At 39.4% G+C, this 18,367-nt stretch overlaps 1 protein-coding gene across 1 annotated transcript in view; it reads left to right on the forward strand.

The window, feature by feature from the left end:
• LOC106644186 (protein trachealess) overlaps positions 1-18,367 on the forward strand; it is a 363,163-nt gene that overhangs the window by 308,525 nt on the left and 36,271 nt on the right. The window lies entirely within an intron of this gene.

Genomic DNA, 18,367 nt, shown 5'->3' on the forward strand with positions numbered 1-18,367 from the left:
AAGGTTTTCTAACTACTTAGACTCGAAACGAAAAACCCAGCCAAGTGAAATGACTTTATGATGATCAAATTAATGGTGCTAATGTCCATTGAGCAAAAAATTCATTGCTATTACGTATCGATATGTAGGTAAAACCCGTCGCCACGAAGCTTCAAGATCAAGTTTGAGCTTCAGCCGCAAAGTAAGTGCAGGGCACAGACGAGCATTCATACGTTCAACCCATTGGCATTCACTTATTTTCCAGAAGCCAATCTCGTACGTCAAGAGCAAACATCGGCACAACTAGCGTACGCGCGTACGCACACCTGCGTCACATTCCTGTTTACGATGGCGCTAACAACACACTTGCCAGCGTATCCTCTTCGACAAGTGTATATCTATACGTGGCAAGTGGGAGGAGTCTTTCAAGCAACCTCAGCCCCCTCCGTATTCCTCTCCTTGTTCATCCCTCCCACTCTTCCTCCTCCGCCGGCGCACGACAACGAGAGTCAATCCGGCAACTGAGGACGACTCTACCCCCCCCCCACCACCTCCGCCGCAAGCCGTGACCAACGCCAGGGCTTAGCAATACAGGAGCGCTAACGACCCTCCTCAGCGCATCAGCTCGACGACGTCGACGATGATGATACGTGAGTGGCGCCCATCGAGGGGAGGGGAGGCCAAAGACCGTACGGCCCACGTGACCGGCATCCGAACGTGCCTATTGGCCGCCGGCGCCCTTGGCCCGCCCGCCCGCTCGCCAGGAGGGCCACGCGTCCTATCCTCTTTCTCTCTCTCCCGTCGCGTCTCGTTTTATCCCGGTATACGGGCACCTACACATCTTGTCTATCCGTTCTCTGCCCCGTGCTCGCGCGCACCCCCACACGGTTCTCCGCGTGCGCGCGGCCAGACAGGGAAAAGAGAGCAAGAGAAAAGTGTGCCATGACTACGAGTCGAGCCCAGCAGGTACAGTCCCATCCATGCAGTCTAGTCGCGCACGACCTCGAGCAACGAGCAGCGGCGGGGTTTCGACGCGCGTGTTACAACCCCCCCCCACCTTACACCCCCCTAACAACCCCCCCCTTCTAATATCTCTCTCGTCATCGTTGCTGATGTTTCGAGCAGGTGTTGGTGGTGGTGGTGGTGCAGCGCGTTGCGCAGAACTGTGGTATTTGGCTGTACTAGTTGTTTAGTGGTGGTTTGTGGTGCTTTGTGATGCGGAACTGATTGGTATTCGGTTCCAATTTGTTTTTTGTTTGTTTTTTCTTTATTGTTATTATTATTGTTTTCTTTTTTTTTTTTTTTTTCTTTTTTTTTCATTAATTATATTTTACCTGGAATTTCGGGTGAAATTTTAAAGGATCCAACTAAGGTTTGGAGAGACGATCGCGGGGTGCCGGACAATGGAGATAGACGTCGATCGGGCGTGCGTACCGATAATTCGTCAAGTGCGCGCTTGCTTGTTTTGTTGATTTTGTGCCGATAGAGACATTGTGTGAGAATAAATAAATAACAGTATAGGGGGAGGAAAAAGAGGAGACTCGGTGAGTAGTGTTAGAAGAGGATAATGTTGCCGTATCAAGTGGCAATGGATTACGGGGGATTTCAACGTCAGAGCCCGGTGGGCGTCGGCGTGGCCGGTGCCCACCACCAAGGCACGGCCGGACCGCTCAACATCAACCCCGCGTTCACGCACTCCTGGTTCGTACCGGCGGACCTCTGTGTCCCGTACAAACAGAGTCAGGGTCCTCTCCTCGAGCCAGGGCATGTTATGTTTATATCTTTCTACATATTTTTTAACATTGTTAACATTGTCATTTCATTTACGGGCCATTTTTCTATCTTTTTTAATGGTCCGTTATTTGCGTGTCAGTGTAAACCGATAAATGATGCATTTTGGATAAAACTATAAGAAAACATTCAAATCTATAACTTTTGTCATTTTGACACCTACAACGAAACATTATTAGTCTTATACAATAAATATTGTACAACAAAAAATAAACTATTATTAATATTAACTTTATTATCATATAAAAAAAATTTTAGATTGACATTTTTTTTTAAACACATGGTTTAATTGCTAATTTTTTTTTTTTAATCATATAATTACCGAGGAATTAGGAAAATTCATTTGTGGAACTATTAAGGTTTTCTAACCGTAATAAGAGCTTTTGTCCTTTTGAATATTTATTTGTATTTCAAACGATCAATGAATAATTAGAATTAAGCTGATCATTTTTATAATTTGGGGAAGCGCGTTTACACGAATGTGTCTACATATTTGATAGATCCATTTACCAAAGGGACATTCCTACAATAAGAAGTAAAAATCTCCCCCTCCATCTAGTAAGCCAACAAACTCGTAACTTTGTAAGGAATAAAAAGCTGTTGTTGCAAAAGTCCGACTCAAAAACTTGACATTAGGGTTTTTCACAGTAACAACAATCTGAGTACAATAACCACCCTGATACAATTTATCAAACCATTGACTTAATGTTACCATGTGAAATATGTAAGAGTTTTTTCGTCTTTTCTACGTTAAATATTCATAGTCAATGTTTACGAGGATTTAAATGATGATTTTTCAAATTTAATTGTGATGATCCAAATTAAAAATGAGGCGCAAAGTTCGTGTAACCCTTCACTTATGAGAAGTAAGGTAGCAAAAACCCGGTGTCCCGTAATTTGCTTTTTAAATAAATTTGAACTTTATATGGTCTTACTTAAAAAATTACTAAACGAGTTTACTAAACTTTTTTTTATATTCCTGTGGAAAAATTAAGGCCATTATTGGCTGTTTAAACTAGAAAACCAGAAATTTTTACTTTTATTTTTACGCAATCCAATAACAACAACCGAAGAGGAAAATATTAAAGCTTACACTTTTATTTTCAGTATTTTAATCATCATGAGTGACATTAAATTAACAAGAGGCATCCATACAAAGATGCAAATAAAAAAGCAACACAATGAGATATGAATTGACAAGCACATCTGACGTCACTATCAAATCCAATTAGACCGAACACTAGAATCTTTATGCAAAGGCCTTCAATTTCAATTTCAATGATGTATGGTTACATAAACAATTAAATTGAAAGAAAGAACGGTTTAATTTCCATTGGCCGAGTACACAAGAATAATCCAAATAAATATACAAATGTGTGACATTTATAAAGACAAGTTCTTCCTTTGCAATTTAATGTTACGTTTTTTTACTAGACTTATTATCTCTTCTGTCTTGTGTAGCCTTTTATCGATGTGTTGAATATTTATTCATAAATCTGTTTGGATCTTGCATTGGAGTTTTATTATAACACTTCGATAGTATCAATATTTTTTTGTTTTTGTTAAGGACCTGTTTGCAAAATAGCAAATTTTATGATTACTTTTTTTTGCCAAAGTATCGATACATACTATTGTACCCTTTTTTTTGGACTTTGGAATGGATGGCTTACCTGTTCATTGCATGCGTTTGTACTTTACTGAAAAATATTCGGGTATTGTCATCAACCAATGAAACGCCGTCCAAAAAGATTAGCTTCATTGTTCATGCAACAAAAGTATTACAAGTTATTCAGCGAAAATATGTCAAGGAAAACGCCACATGCACTTGATCAAAGACGCAATTTCCAGCGCACTTAAAAAGAAAATCGTACATAGCGGCACAAATGATAAGCACGAAGAAAGACCCAGCAAAAAACTGTATATGATGCGCTGCAATCGTGACCTGAAAATCTGGTGGAGTGGAGGGAGCACCATCCAATAAATCCTTATCCTTATCAAACAACGTGGCCGTACAGGCTTATCACTTGGTCCAAGAGAAAAAAACGGACGATTAAATTAATACAACGAGACCCCAAGAGAGGGAGGAAGAAAAAAAAGGAAAACAGCTTGGGCTGCAGGTTTTCGACGGCAACAATGGTGCGTACAAGTCCCAGGAGAGCTCCGTCACCGGAGCAAGTGGATAATGGGGCGCGCCGATGGCTGACAATAGGGCCGAGAACGTGAATTTCCCTAGCCCTGCGCCTTTCGTCCGCCCTCCTCTTGTACGTGACACATACTCGCGAGCGAGCGCGTGTGGGCGAGAAAAGAGGCGGTTGGGCCGCTGCAGGGGCGAGAAAAGAGAGCACGTCACGCCGGGCTCGTAAAGTCTAGGTGTGGTGTTTGGGTCCTCACTGGACGCGCTGCCGCTGACGGAGCAGCCCAGGGAGCCGTCGACACCTCTTTTCATCCCGTAACTCTCTCTCTTCATCTGCTTGTTTTATGAGGTATCGTTCTCTCTCTTTTGTTCTCAGACTCAGTTCTTTTTTTTTTCTTCGGGTTTCTGGCTTGGTGTGGACACTCGATTACGACTGGTCGTTTTTTCAGAGATCGTCAACTGCCACTGGCATTGGGCTCGTCCAGAGAATGGACGTTGGGTGTTTTATGATGATGGAAAAGTGCGCTCTTTTTGCTCCTTAACGGGTCTCGCACTCCATCTTTTTGGACTAGGATCGGAAGTGAGATTTTTAGAATTGCAGAAACTTTGTATCGTCTTCATCTTTTGAAATTTCTTTTTTGAGTATAAGGATAATAACTTTTGTTTGCATACCGATAGTTTGGTTGATGGATTCATGATTCGGTAGTCCACACAGTTTTGGCTCTACTCCGTTAGAGTTGAGGAAAAATTTAAAGTTCAAGAAAATAATTTTGAAATAGGTCTAAAAAAAGAATGTCTTGAAATAAGGTTAATGGTTTCTTTACTTTACGAAAAATATCAGCTTTTAACAAGTCAATATTCCTATTGTAAAAGGATATCATCTTGTTCTGGGGAAGTATTTACCTGGTACTATTTTAGCAATTTTTTTCTTAGTTCTAAGACATTTTGTTCTCTTAGTGAGTGTATGATCCTTAATAGACATTTGGATTTATTACAAATTAAAGTCTTTAAGCGATGGACTTAATGTTACATAATTCTTTTTGTTTGTTTTTTCTTTATTTAAATTTTAAATCTGTGTGTAAAATTTTCTGGTAATGTTATGGAACTGATAAATTTCAATTTATAAAGTCTACGTGTATAGAGTCTTACCAAACATTCAGAAAAGAAAGATATTCTTCTGTAGTTCTTATCCTGGCTACGTGCAATAAGTTCCAGGTATAAATAGGGTTCTATGTGTAAACCTATTCCAATTACTTTGGCTGCCTTAAAATGTCATCGTATTCAACTTGCTAGTATGGAACACAACTATAACAATATGCTTAAAAAATTACAAAATATACTCTAAGGCATAGTTTTCGGGAGTTGAACCCAAGAGGCCAAGTGAACTGACAAGTTGGCAATAAATGATGCATTTTTTTTTTACGTGAATTCAAAAAGTATTAAAATAAACTAACGGTTCTGTTTTCTATTTTTTGTTTCTTTTAACATATCCTTGAAAAAAAAAACCATATCTCTAGTGCTATTCCTTAATTTTCATTTGGAGTATTATTGCGTACTTATAAATAAAATTTAAGCACTAAAACTACTTCAAAGATACATATATAAATATCCAAGTTTTTAACTGCTTGCCTTGATTTCAAAACAAGATAACGAGAGTTTCTCAACAGAACTAGATTTTTTGATGTACTTGTAGCATAAAACATGTTCTTAGATACTTAATTTAATAAGTACAGTGACCCAAAACTATGACAGTGTCCTTGCCAGCTCACTAAATGTTACTTTCAGCTAAACTTGTCCAGAATGTTTGTACTTTTTAAATTACTTGTTTATAAACAAGAAAAGAGTCGTAAATTCCTGGAGGAGTGATACAATAATGAGTTGAGAAAATAATTTATTTCTTCAATTACATCTAGGTATATAGGATACCTGACACAGTTATAGGCGGAATTGACAATAGTTACCACTAGATATTAATCCATGTGCTCATTGTGTTGATAATATGACACAAAAAAATAACCAACCGTTATGGATACAAAATACTAGAGAAACTTTACAAAAATTGTTATTTTCTTCAAATTACTAGATAAAAAAACTCGATAGACTAACTGTTTTAAGATTTATATGTAATTATGTGACTTTGAACCTCCTTGTGTTAATTGAAGTACAAAAGATATTGAGTAGCCCGAAACATTACTTCTCTTTTTTATCAATTTCAACTTGAGTTAAAAGCAAAAAAAAGATGAAAATGACCCCAAGATGGTAACTATCTCGTGTACCATGCCTTTGATTGCAATATCCTTCTACTGAGAAATCAATAAGTGTTCTTGTGAGAGTAATCGAATATTACACAAATCAATGGACAAACTCAAAATAACTGTGTTACAGGTACAAGGATTTCCTTGCAATAGTGCCATTTACCCTAATTTCCCAGGAGTTTTATCAAGAATATGTATGTATAACAGTTCAAATCAACGTAACCAACGTTATTCAACAATATTCATTAAAGATGTATTCTTGTCAGACAAATCTGGAAGTTGATTTTTAAAATTATTAAAAAGATCACTTAGCTATAAACAAATGTCAATTACTTTAAAGTTGTTAGATATCTGAAGGACTTGAGTATCAATCTACATCTTTATTCGTATTGATGGTATGTTTAAACCACGTCGTATTTGCAGTCATAATGAAATTGAAAAAAGGCCATCTCAGGACATTTTCTACGGGAACAAATGCGAGCATGATGCCAATAAACCTCATCCTGACCGACAATTGAAGGCAGAAGGAGAGTGAGATCAGTGACCGCGCGACTCTACCTGCCTCTCTCTCCCGCTTACCTATTCTCAACGAGGAATAAGTCGCGATTGTAGGTACGAACTCACGTTCCCGGAAGTCAATGGACACACAGCAAGCAGAGAGTCAACGCACAATTGTCCGGATGCGCGACGTCGGACGGTGAGGAGACATTGGACGTGAGAGTCGCTTCTCCCTTGGCAGGGCGCACATGCAAGTCTCTTTCTCGAGGAAGAAGAAAGAAAAAAAAAAAAAAAAAGGAGAGAAAGGAAGAGAGTCCGTTCACCAAAAGTTCTCAGGCTTGCTCGTTGTTCCGCGCATCGGGAAGCTCATCACGTAGACCTTAAGCCCTCCCTTATCTAAGCGTCATCGTGAGCCACCTCCTCCGCCTCTCTTTCTGTTTCTGCACCACCTTGGTGTTGCTTCTTTTCTTTCCTTTCGCCTCCTCTTCCTTTTCTCAAGACGTACTCATCCTTGTCCATCTATCTCGGTGTAATGTACATGTGTATGAAAACGCGACCACGAATGCACCAGCGACTTAGTGACTCACGTGGACCTGCACCGAGAGAGAATCACCGTTTCTTCACTTTTCACGAGGATTTTGGACCGCCGACGTTCGCGAAGCTTGAATCATACTTTGGAATCCCTGCTTTGCCGTTTTTTCGTTGTTGTGTTGTGACAGTTTCACCTTACGTTAACGAATATTCGTACACGATATGAATGCTGTTCAAAGTCATTGCTTCCCTTTTTTTATGGAATGAAGCATTTTTACATTTCGGATATCTGGGGGCCATTATATCGATGAAGCCATTGAATATCGTACTGCTTGATGTTGTTGTGTGAAAAAAAATTACCGTTCGCATGATTCTTTGTACCGTTATTTTCTTAAGCTCTGATGTATCCATGTATGCTTTGTGTGCTTTACTGCCACATCTTTAACTTATTTTTTCTTTCTAATCGAAAAAAAAGTATTTTTTTACAACATACTCTCCAGACTTGTTCAATAATTTATAAAATGCGGTCTTCATGAAAAATGGCATCTAAAAATAATCCTATGAAAAATCGCAATGTGACTAGTTTGTATGCGAAGGAATTTTGGAAGTGAAATTTTATACTTCTACGTTCAAATAGAAACTAGGGCGCCGTTATCACCTCGCAAAGTGACACGACTGGCCCATGCGACATACTTACTTTAATGTTACAAAAAAATATATATGATCTGGTTTGCGAGACACCTAGTTTAAGTGATAAAAAAGCGAGGAACCTTCAATAATCCAGTTTTTTGTGAGTTGCATGTACCTCCACATTTAAATAAAACAACTAACCTTTTTCAACATATGAAAACATAAGCTCCATCATCGCAAGAGCTTGTTTTTTTACGTCTGCTTGACCAAGAATAAAACAGTTTGGGAAACAAAAAAGTTATAGTACAGAAGAGGGATTAAGTTCACTTAAAAGTTGATGTTTCATTATTTTATGCGGTAAAGTTGTTGAGTTTGAAAAAAAAAATTTTCACTTTCAAGCCACTAGCAAGAAGTCAAAGGAACGCCAGTTTTTATTCAACCAGTCGACCTGTTGAGAGACCCGTGGTGAAGAAGGTAAGCGAGACCCCTCTCCAAAGCTCGTGGCAAAAAAGGCAAGGAAGGTAGAAAGAAGTTTGTCGGCAGTGTGGCCGAGGAAGACTCGTGATGACGCCCAGATAAAGGAGAGTTTAAGGCTCCTTACGAGGCTCTTCCTTATCTCAGCGTTAGTCACGGACTTTTATTCGTCATTGTGCCGGCCGTTTCCTCTCATTCTTAATTCGCCATTACTTCCCCTACCCCTGCCGCGCGGCGTTGCCGCTCCATTCATGAAATCTTAAAATAAACCTCGTGTTTCTTCAGGCAAGAAAAAAACTCTGTGAGTACCTACAACTTTTCTTACGGGATGAAAATTGTACGTTACATGGATCGGCCTCTCGAGGAGGCTAATGGCGAGCGATTTTGGTTAATTACACGCTTCACTGGCGAGTAATTGTATAACACCTCACTGGCTAGCCTCAATCCAGCCAACCAAGACACGCCAGGTCGTCGAGTTAATGAGTCGTCTCTACCCGTTTTTTCCTCAAAAATTGGATTAATCGGCTCAATTACGTGCCTTCAAGCTCCGTTGGTGCTGGTTTCAGTGGTTTACAGCATCTCCTGCTCTCATGTTTACGAGCGAGCGCAAAAAGTGACGCGCGTAACTGTAAATTAGACATAATTAGAGTACGACTTGTTAATTCTTCGTGTTGTCGCGGAATGCAGTTGCATCGGTGAGAATTTTTTTCGACAAACCACCAGGAAACAACCGTCGCTCCAAATGAAGTGGAGAAAAAAAGTAGGAGCCGTATCGGTACAACGATTGGCCGAAAGGAGGGAAAAAAAGGGTAAGGGATGAAATAGAGGGTCACAAATCAGCGAGCCACAAAAGAGTAAGAAAACTCAAGTTTCCACGGGCGTCCGATCGAAGCACCTTCAAGCCCTTGGGTGTAAACAAGCACCAATACCCTTTCCTCTCCCACGCCCCTGGTAACGCAGTATCAATTCTCGGAAATCTCAAACTCAAGGGGCCCCTTTAAAAAGCAGCCACCCCTTTCCTTGCAAACAGCCTTGCACCCTCATCTTCCCTTTCAAAAGAAGAGGAAGAGGAAGAAAGGAGCCTCGACTCGATCGCCTACTTTCCCTCTCTTGCAGGGCTTGTGCGAGGATTCGATCGCTCGCGGGAGAAATTATAATGCGCGGAGAGACGCCCTAATTCAATTAAGCCATTCAGTTGTCCGACCACTGTGCTACCACCACCTGAGGGCACGTATTCTCTCACTTTCCCCTGCCTGATACCCCCTCCCTTCTCCCCACTCCTCGGTCCAGTTATGGTCAGCGCGTTACGTGTGTACCTACAAGAAGGGGGGGAGAAAAAACGTGAGCTGGAAAAAGCCCAAACGCACAAGTACGTGTGTGAAAGTGTACAGTGGGCAGCGATCATCCCCCTTTTTCCTCCGCTGTTGCGTACTTATAGTTCGCTCGTGCAAGGTCCCCGGAGAGCCGTAGCATGCCGCCCTTACGGTACAATGCTCCTAATGTTACGGCTCCGGTTTCGACATAATTCCCCCCCTCCCTTATCGCCTTTCTTTTCTGTTCGAGTGCCCCTCTCCTTTTCTTTTCAGGACTTCTTTCTTTTTCTCTGTCATTCACGCTCCCGTGGCGTATCGGACCAATGATGCCCCACTGCAGGTTCGAGTCCAAGCTGCATGGTAAAAAGGCTCCGGTGTTTGGTGGACGAATCTCATGTGTCAAAAAGGGATCAAGGGAGGATGGTGTTTCCAACTTCGGGGATTATCATCGTGGGCTAATTTTCGTTATTTTTTTGTAAAGATCCACTTAAATACGTACATCCATGTATACCTTTTCTTCTCGTTGTCCATACTTCACTAGGAGAAATTAGGTTGGAGTAGTGCCTGGCGAAAGCCAAGATTCGTCTTTGACGACAACAGCCAACCTAGCGATCCTGTGATATCGTCTCGTTTCCGGGCCGCGAGCAATTCAGGACCTTCAAAGAGCCGTCTTTGCTGCCAGCCGTTGAACGTGGTTGGCAAACTAATCGCTATAGGTACCGAAAAGCGCTTCCTTACGCCCATACAAAGAACACGTATACGTGTTCTTGCGGATTTGGATTTGAAGTGGAAGATACGAGATAAACTGAGCTATAGAAGATGAGCGTGGTTCAAGTTACTTCAGGTTACTCGACTGCAGTTCATTATTTAGCTTGTAGTTGAGCTATTATATTTAAGTCTAATATGTGGCTTAGAATGCTTGTGATTCTTTATACCAACGAGCACAATGAATTTATACCAACGAACATAATGGGTCGTTGAAGAAAGGTGATTCGAAATTTTCCAAGATCCATACCACATGTGACACTGGAAAGTAATTCCTAAATAGTCTCGTGAATCACAACGGTCACGTATAAATAATTCCCCTCTTCGTTTCATGATCAAGCACCACACTGTCCGTTGAAACTTTAATGGTTTCACACTTTGCTCGCGCTATCCATCGATTCGTGCGGATAAGCAAGTCCGACCTTTCAATCCCTCCATCCGAAGGAAAACTAACGAAAGTACAAGAGGGTGGAATAAAAACAGAGAAACAGTCGATACTGGCTGCTATTAGGCGTAACCGCATTTTTTCGCTCAAACTCAAGGGCGAGAGCTCCGAAATCGGGGGGACAAGAAGAAAAAAACTGGCTCCGAAGGTAGAGAGACGGAATTGTGAGATCCGAAGGCGTCGAGCGATAACCTCGTCATGGTCCTCTGCTGAATTATTGATGTCCGAAGGGTAGCGCTCATTGGCAGTCCCAAACGTCTTGGTGGATCTTTTTGCGTGCGATATCTGTTTGATGGACTCTCAACTGGATGGAAACATTGTGGGAAAAAGTTGTAAAACATTGTTCGAATGGACTTGTCAAATCGCTATGTCATTCAAACTATCAAATTTGACAAATGTCACTGAACTTCAACGCATCATACACCAGAGTACCGAAACCAAATCGTGATAATCCTACTCTGCTAGCTTAAGTTCATTAGCTAAAGCCATTAACATCAGATGATTAGCTTGAATATTTTATAAATAGTTGGCCCACATAAGTTTATCATGTTGCATCACCATATTTTGTAAATCACTCAGTATATTTCGATAATAAACAATGTATTTACCAGTAGACAGTAAAAGTTTACAAGTACTCGACAGAAACTTGGTAATAAAAAGTTTAGGAATCACATTTAAATGTAAGGCCTCTTTATAAAGAAAAACAACACAAAAAAAAAGGAACAAGTGGACACGTGTCAAAGTGAGAAAGGCAAGTGAGAACAGTTGTGTGAGAAGGAGGATAAGAGAGGGTGAGGCATCGACGCGAGACCCCACGGGACCTAAGGCACGCGTACGGGACGCGGCGCCCAATTTCAACCAATTTGACCGAAAGTCGGGCTTAATTTTATTTTCACGCGCCTCTGCAGATGCCCACCTCACGTGTATGCCTATGTACACGTACATCCTTGAGATCGTCTTACCTCGCATCCTCCTCATCCTTCTTTCCTCGTCTTTTTTTTCCGCTTACCTCTGGGGAGAAGAAATTTTCTCTGGTCTATGTGGACTTGGAAAGAGACCGAACACGATGAAAGGAATCGACCATTTGTGTATAGCAGTCTTTCATGTAGGTGTATCCTTTACAATTCTTTTTTTTTTCGATACGTTCATCCTTTAATATCGTCCCGATAGGTGCAACAACTTTCAAGGATATTTATTTATTTTGAGAGACTAATACTAGAATATAAATGTGAAATCAGCATGAAGATAGAACCACTATATACACAAACATCGGGTGACGTTTCATTATCGGGAAAAAAAACTGTACGTGTCATAAAGCTCCACAATTTGCAGCTCTAAAGAGCGAAGTAGCCCCAAAATCGTAAACCGCCTCCCGCGTAATGGTGTAACAGTCATCCCCGAAAAACAAGGCAGCGCGAGCACGACATCCCCTCCCGAGAAACGCCTCGGCCCATTCGAAACCGAAAGCATTTATGACTCTTCTCCCGAGAGCTGGTGAATCCTTATCGCCTCGGGTCGGCTTTTCGGAGATTTGCGTTGAGTGTACGCGCGCCGGTGCGACAGACTCTCGCGGCTAGCTACCACCCGCGCTCCCGAGGGAGACATTTCAATCAGGAGCCAGCCAACTGTGTACCACCACTGCCGCGTTTCCATCGTCTTTCTCCTCCTTCTTCCCTTTCTCGGTCTTTCTCTTCGACGTCCTTTTTTTCTGCTGAATCGCTGAAATTAATCCAAGCGAGCGGCGAGATTTAGAGCCTCTCGCGCAATCGAGATCATTTGAGGAACCTCTTTTTTTAACTGTCAATCTTTGCTATGAGCCTATGCTGAGATACTTTAAAACTGAGAATAGTCCAGCTGATTTTCGCATTTGTAAAAGAGACCTATCTTCTTTCTATTGAAGGATGTTTCATTAAAGTACTATTGAAAATTCACCAACTGCATGGTAAAAGTAGCACGGATAATAACGTTGTTTTTTCGAGACAAACAATGAGGGATGCATGGTGTAAAGCTCAGTATGTAGGGCACGTGTTCTAAAACATTTATTCTTGTATATGTACGGTGGTAACGATGGTCGTCGACTTTGTATCGACAGTATCAATACACACATGAGCTTTTTTTGCAGATTGACAGATACTTCAATTTATATAGATTTTGAAATAAATAGAAAATATAAAATACGTGAGATCATATAATAAACAGAATACTTCATACTTATAGTATATAGTATATTCCAAGGTATATTCATAGTTATGAAAGTACTAGGTACGTTATTGGCAATCATTGATTATTTAGTCATTCGATTTGATTTATATTTATCAATTTTAATATGTACCGAACAAAATAACTTTCCTGCATTTTTTATCATGTCAAACATAAGAAAAATTAATTTCCTTGCTATATATTACTTGGATCCTTTCTTCAAACTGATAAGTGTATCAAAAATCTTTTTATTTTAGATACCATAACAAATACTTTAAATAATATTAAACTCCAGATGATTTTGATAACGCTCACTAATTTTTTATTTTAATTATCAGTTTGATTTAACAAAATTGATATTTTAAATAATTCTTTCCAATAAACCCTTTGATCCATGTAAACCCAAACATGTCAATTATTTAGTAATCTTCAAAATATATTTTTTAAAACTTATTTTCAAATTCACCCATCTTGAGTCTCGTCCAATCACAGAACGAATAAAAAGGCTTGCGTCAGGTGACAATCAATCCTTTAAGATAGGACATAGCAAAACTCTAAAAATCTTATTCATATTAGTTTTCACTATTAGTACTGAACAAATTAAAAATAAAATTAAAATAAAAGAAAAGTTATTCCTACTTACACAGTACTTCCTATGAGTACTTTCCGTATGAGCAGTATGAGCATCAGAACTGCTAAGAAAGCGAAAAGTGCACTGGCTGGATGCCTATACATAAAGGAGAGTAAAAGAAAGCGAGAGAGTAGGTACGAGGGAAAGTGGCTTTCATTGTCCCACGGGGAGTTCTAGCTTCGGGAACGTAAATTCGGCTGGGGACACTTTTTCTATGTGTGTATGTGCGTGTGAAAGTGTGTGTGGTGTGTGTGCGTCAGTGTGTACACCGCTTATTTCTTTCCACCTTCCACCCTTCCGTCCGACTTTTTCACTGTACTTTCCTCTCATTCTCGTCGATCTCCTGCCAGTTTTACGGCTTGTCATTTCAGTCCGACTAACTCGCTTTTTTCTTCCTTCGATTCCCCAATATGCCTCAGGTCGTTGCCGTTGATTTGATTGCCTGCGAGGGATTAACAACAATAAAACTTTTTCTAGAACATTCGGCTGTCTGTTTAATTACTGCCAATTCTCTTGTTTGTAATTATGGTTGAAACTTTTTGCGAGGCTTGGTTTGTGGTTTAATCCTTGAAAAAATTGAAAGGTAAACTCGTCCATATCGTCCTTATGACTTTTGATTTTTTTAAAGCTATTCCTATCATAATAACTCTGACGTAAAATTATTCAAAATAGTAACAAGTTTAACGAATTTTAATTTAAAATGTTAAAAAATGCTATATTTCAATATAAAGTAACAAACATCTCAAGTGTGCCCTGCGATATTTCAGTTTTTTTTTTTCTAATGGACCGAAAGATCCTTATTTCTTAAAAAACTTTTTACTACTTATAACGTTGCATCAAATCGAAGGAAAAATGATCTTTTTTTTTAAATATCAGCAAGGCTTAAACTAAGTTACCCGCCAAATGCCAAAATTTTATTTGTACATTCCCATGAAGTTTTTTTTTCTTTTAGAAATGGAGCAAGAGAGCACGTTTTTAAGTTTGAATTTCCAGCACCACAAAATTAAAAATCTAAATGAAAAACATCGTCACCGTTGTTTGATATCATAAGCAGTCAACAACATGTTCTCATCAAAATAGTAATCAGCAAGTCGTACTGCGCGAGCGTAAATAAGATCATCCTCTCTTTCTCCCCCTTGTGCTTATCAGCCTCTCGATCAACGCCATACACCCATCTCTTTCTCCCTCTAACCTTCTTCCCCCCATGCAACATTTCCTTAATCTTTTTCTCTCTCTGCTCAACCCTTTGGTACCTCCTCGTCTGCCCACCCGCACGCTCATACTCCAAAAGATTCCCATGACGCTCGGCAAGAAAAGGTAGTAGCCCTGGCGCCTCTTCTTTACGACTTTTGTCCTGCGCTCCGCGGCTAATGGCCGACGCGCTCTCCCGAAAACCTTGTCTCTCGTCTCAAGACGACGACTGCGCCGTTTTACAGTCGTTAAGCGTAATGAGCCACCAATAAAAACCCATCTTGTTTTTAACCCTTTTTTGGTGAGGGGGCTAAGAAAATGGCACGTTTAATCGTTTCTGCTTCGTTGGCTTTTGAGCTGCTTTTTTCTCGTCTTCCACCTCAATTCTACATTCAAGCACCGCAGGACAAACGAGACGCCGGGGATCTCTTTATCCGAGCCAAGTGAGAAGAGTAGCGATGGTCCCTACGTCTTTTGGGCCACTATTCGTCACAGTGATTTATTCTTAATGCTCCGCGTGCTTTTTGAAATCTTCAACTTTTAATCGAACATTGGGTCATGATGGCTTTTTTACTTCAATCGTAAAAAGTTTCTAATGTCCCTGAATTGCGGTTTAAAACCGTCTGTTCTTCAGAGATCCCATAACAACTACAAAGATATGTTCCTGAAGATACGTGAAAAAAAATGGATATAAATCACAGATTTGTACAATTTTCTCATCGTTAAGTGGTTAGAGAAAACTGTTCCCTCGTACAATTATAAGGTTATTATTTTACGCCAAGTAAAATCCTAAGTAAGCTTAATAGCATCGATTTCAACCTAAAATCTTCTGCTTTGTCATCTTATCCAATTGGTCAACTACAAAGATTTATTTCTCAAGAGCTTACACTCTTCAGTCTAATAATCATTCCATTACAAAACTAAACTATACATAAATAAAATTCAACTTCTGAAAAAAAGTTTAACGATAGAGTATATGGTATAGAACTATTTCAGAAGCCATTCAATGGTACCCCTGCCCTTGCCACCTGTTAATATGGGATTGTTCTCTATATATATTATGTTCTAACAAAAAACATCAATGTATATACAATAATACCGTACGGCACAAGTCTGTTACCACTGTACCGGTGATGTCTGCCTGATGGAAAAGAGGGGCGCAGCTTGTCGTCCATTGGCCCGGTAAACTTACAGCTCGCGGCAAAACCGGAAGTGCGGCCGCGAAAGAGGCGTGGCTGGCTCCCCCACCTCCGGCCTCCCCTCCTGCCCGCGCTTGCATTTTCGATCGGATGTATGATGCACACCTCGAGCTTATGCTATACGCGGCATAAACCACCTTTCCCTCACTGAGGGTTTGCTATCTGCTTGTACACGCGTGTGTGGTACTACATGGGGACCGTGGGACGTGCGCAGGGTTCTGTGGTAAATTGAATAATGCATGCGGGTGCGTGTACCATAGCTGTTTAGAGGTTCGTGTGGATAATACCCTGAGAGAGCCAGTACCTAACGGCACGCCTACCTTTGCGCTGTAGGTACTACTGCACTGCATATACCTACTAGTTGCTTACGATTTTTTAGCGCCTCGTGATTGTTTGGGCTATCAGGTAATTTTTATCACCTTTGTCCAAAAAACCGAAACTCTTTAATCGGCCCAAAAACTATAATGGACAATTTTACTTTCCAAAGTCGACAAAAGTATATGCTACAATGATAGGCATGAAGTATGACAATGTGATAAAAGTTTCGTGGTGTGTTCTATTGACTTCTTTACGCACGAGTTGCTGTACTCACAAGTATATTGATTGAAGACTGTTTTAAGCCGATATTTGATGCTTCAAGATTAAATTGGTTACTTGGTTATAATTTTTAACTCGAGGTTATAATAGAAATATAAGTTTATAGTTACATGAACACTGATTACAATCTAGTTGTGAAGTAATTAACCAAGGCATAGTTGTAATGAAGGATAGTAGGGATAGAAAGTTGAGGGCACCGTATTAATTTGTGTGTTATCTTGTAGATGAGTGAGCCCAAACGTGAGACATGCATATTGAGATAGGCCATAGGGCTACTTGTTTTAAAAACCTCTGTGAAGTGCACTTCTCACATGAAATAATCTCGTTTGCCCTTTTATGAACCAAATAACTAAAGCATTTGTTCTGTGAAGGAGAAGTAATGACTAAAACAAATGGATGATCGATTGTGTTTGGATGAAATCGAGAGTCAAACTTTGTATCAATCTCAATGGTAAAAAAGACTTGAAGATAGTCTTAGTTATGTGCTTTTATTTTTATTGACTATAAGTACTGTTTTGGGCATCATACAAGGCAGGATAAGATTAGTAAGTAAATAAAACATTGCCATGCTTTAAAAAAAAAAAAAATTAACATCTTTGTGTGATGCATAATCTACCCAATCTTACAGCTCTTTCAAAGCTTCATATAACATAATATAACACGAATAAAACAGAAACTATGAATAAACAATATTGATACTCAGTTAAGACAAAGTATGTTAAAATTTATACTCATGAGTGATCCAACCCAATTCGAATTAACTCTTGAGTTATATCATGGAGGGCCAAATAATTGACTGCAAATATGAGTAATGGATTCCGTGGACCAAAATGTTGATGACCTTTTTTTTTTAAATTCAAATGTAAAAAATCTGCTTTTTTTACATCATTATAAACATTAAAATAAGAGCGTGTCAAATTATAGCATTTTTAAAAATTATAGCAAAAAATGTCAGTTTTCCTAAAAAAAATAAAGTTGTGTAAACTGCACATTTGACTTTGATGACTTAACACATTTATTATGACCATACGAAATTTTTTCTTATTGTACAAATGAATCATCTTAAATTTTCTGAAATAAAAGAATACCTACACTAATATTTTTTCAAGTCAATCCTAACAAAATGTGTTCACACATCAAGGCAAAAATAAAATGTTTGTTGCGAAACTTTAGTTGTAGGAAATTTTTTACACTTCTACATGCGAAAATTTCACATCTAGTTTTAACGCACAATATTAATGAAAATAACAGAAAAGTGAAATTATTTATTTATATCCAAGCTGTACTTGGTGAAATTATTCGTATAACACCTAGGCTGCAACTCTAAGGTATTCAAACACAATTTTGTTACAATTAAAATTTTTGAACTCACCTCAAAGATGCGTTTACACTTGATTATAACTGACTTGTTGTAAAAACTCTGTTTTAATGTTGTATTGAAAAATTTCAAGCAATACCATTGCAGTTGAATTTGTACGACTTTAATAAAATTTATCTATAAAAAAAATACAAGAGTACTCTACAGTGAAACATGTAAGAGTACTCTACAGTTATTTTTGCAGGTTTCTTTCATCCAGGACACACTTAATAATATGTGTAAAAGTCATAGTCGGAATAATATCAATCAAAGTAACTAAAAGCTCGTTAACCAATACAAAAAAAAAAAAAAAATTAATCACACTCACTTCCAGATTTCGAAACCAATAATCAATGATCATAAAATCATCTTCAAACT

The sequence above is a fragment of the Copidosoma floridanum genome, unplaced genomic scaffold (assembly GCF_036245765.1).
Source record: "Copidosoma floridanum isolate Cflo_tuat_1 unplaced genomic scaffold, Cflo_Japanese_pri ptg000029l, whole genome shotgun sequence".
Classification (NCBI taxonomy): domain Eukaryota; kingdom Metazoa; phylum Arthropoda; class Insecta; order Hymenoptera; family Encyrtidae; genus Copidosoma; species Copidosoma floridanum.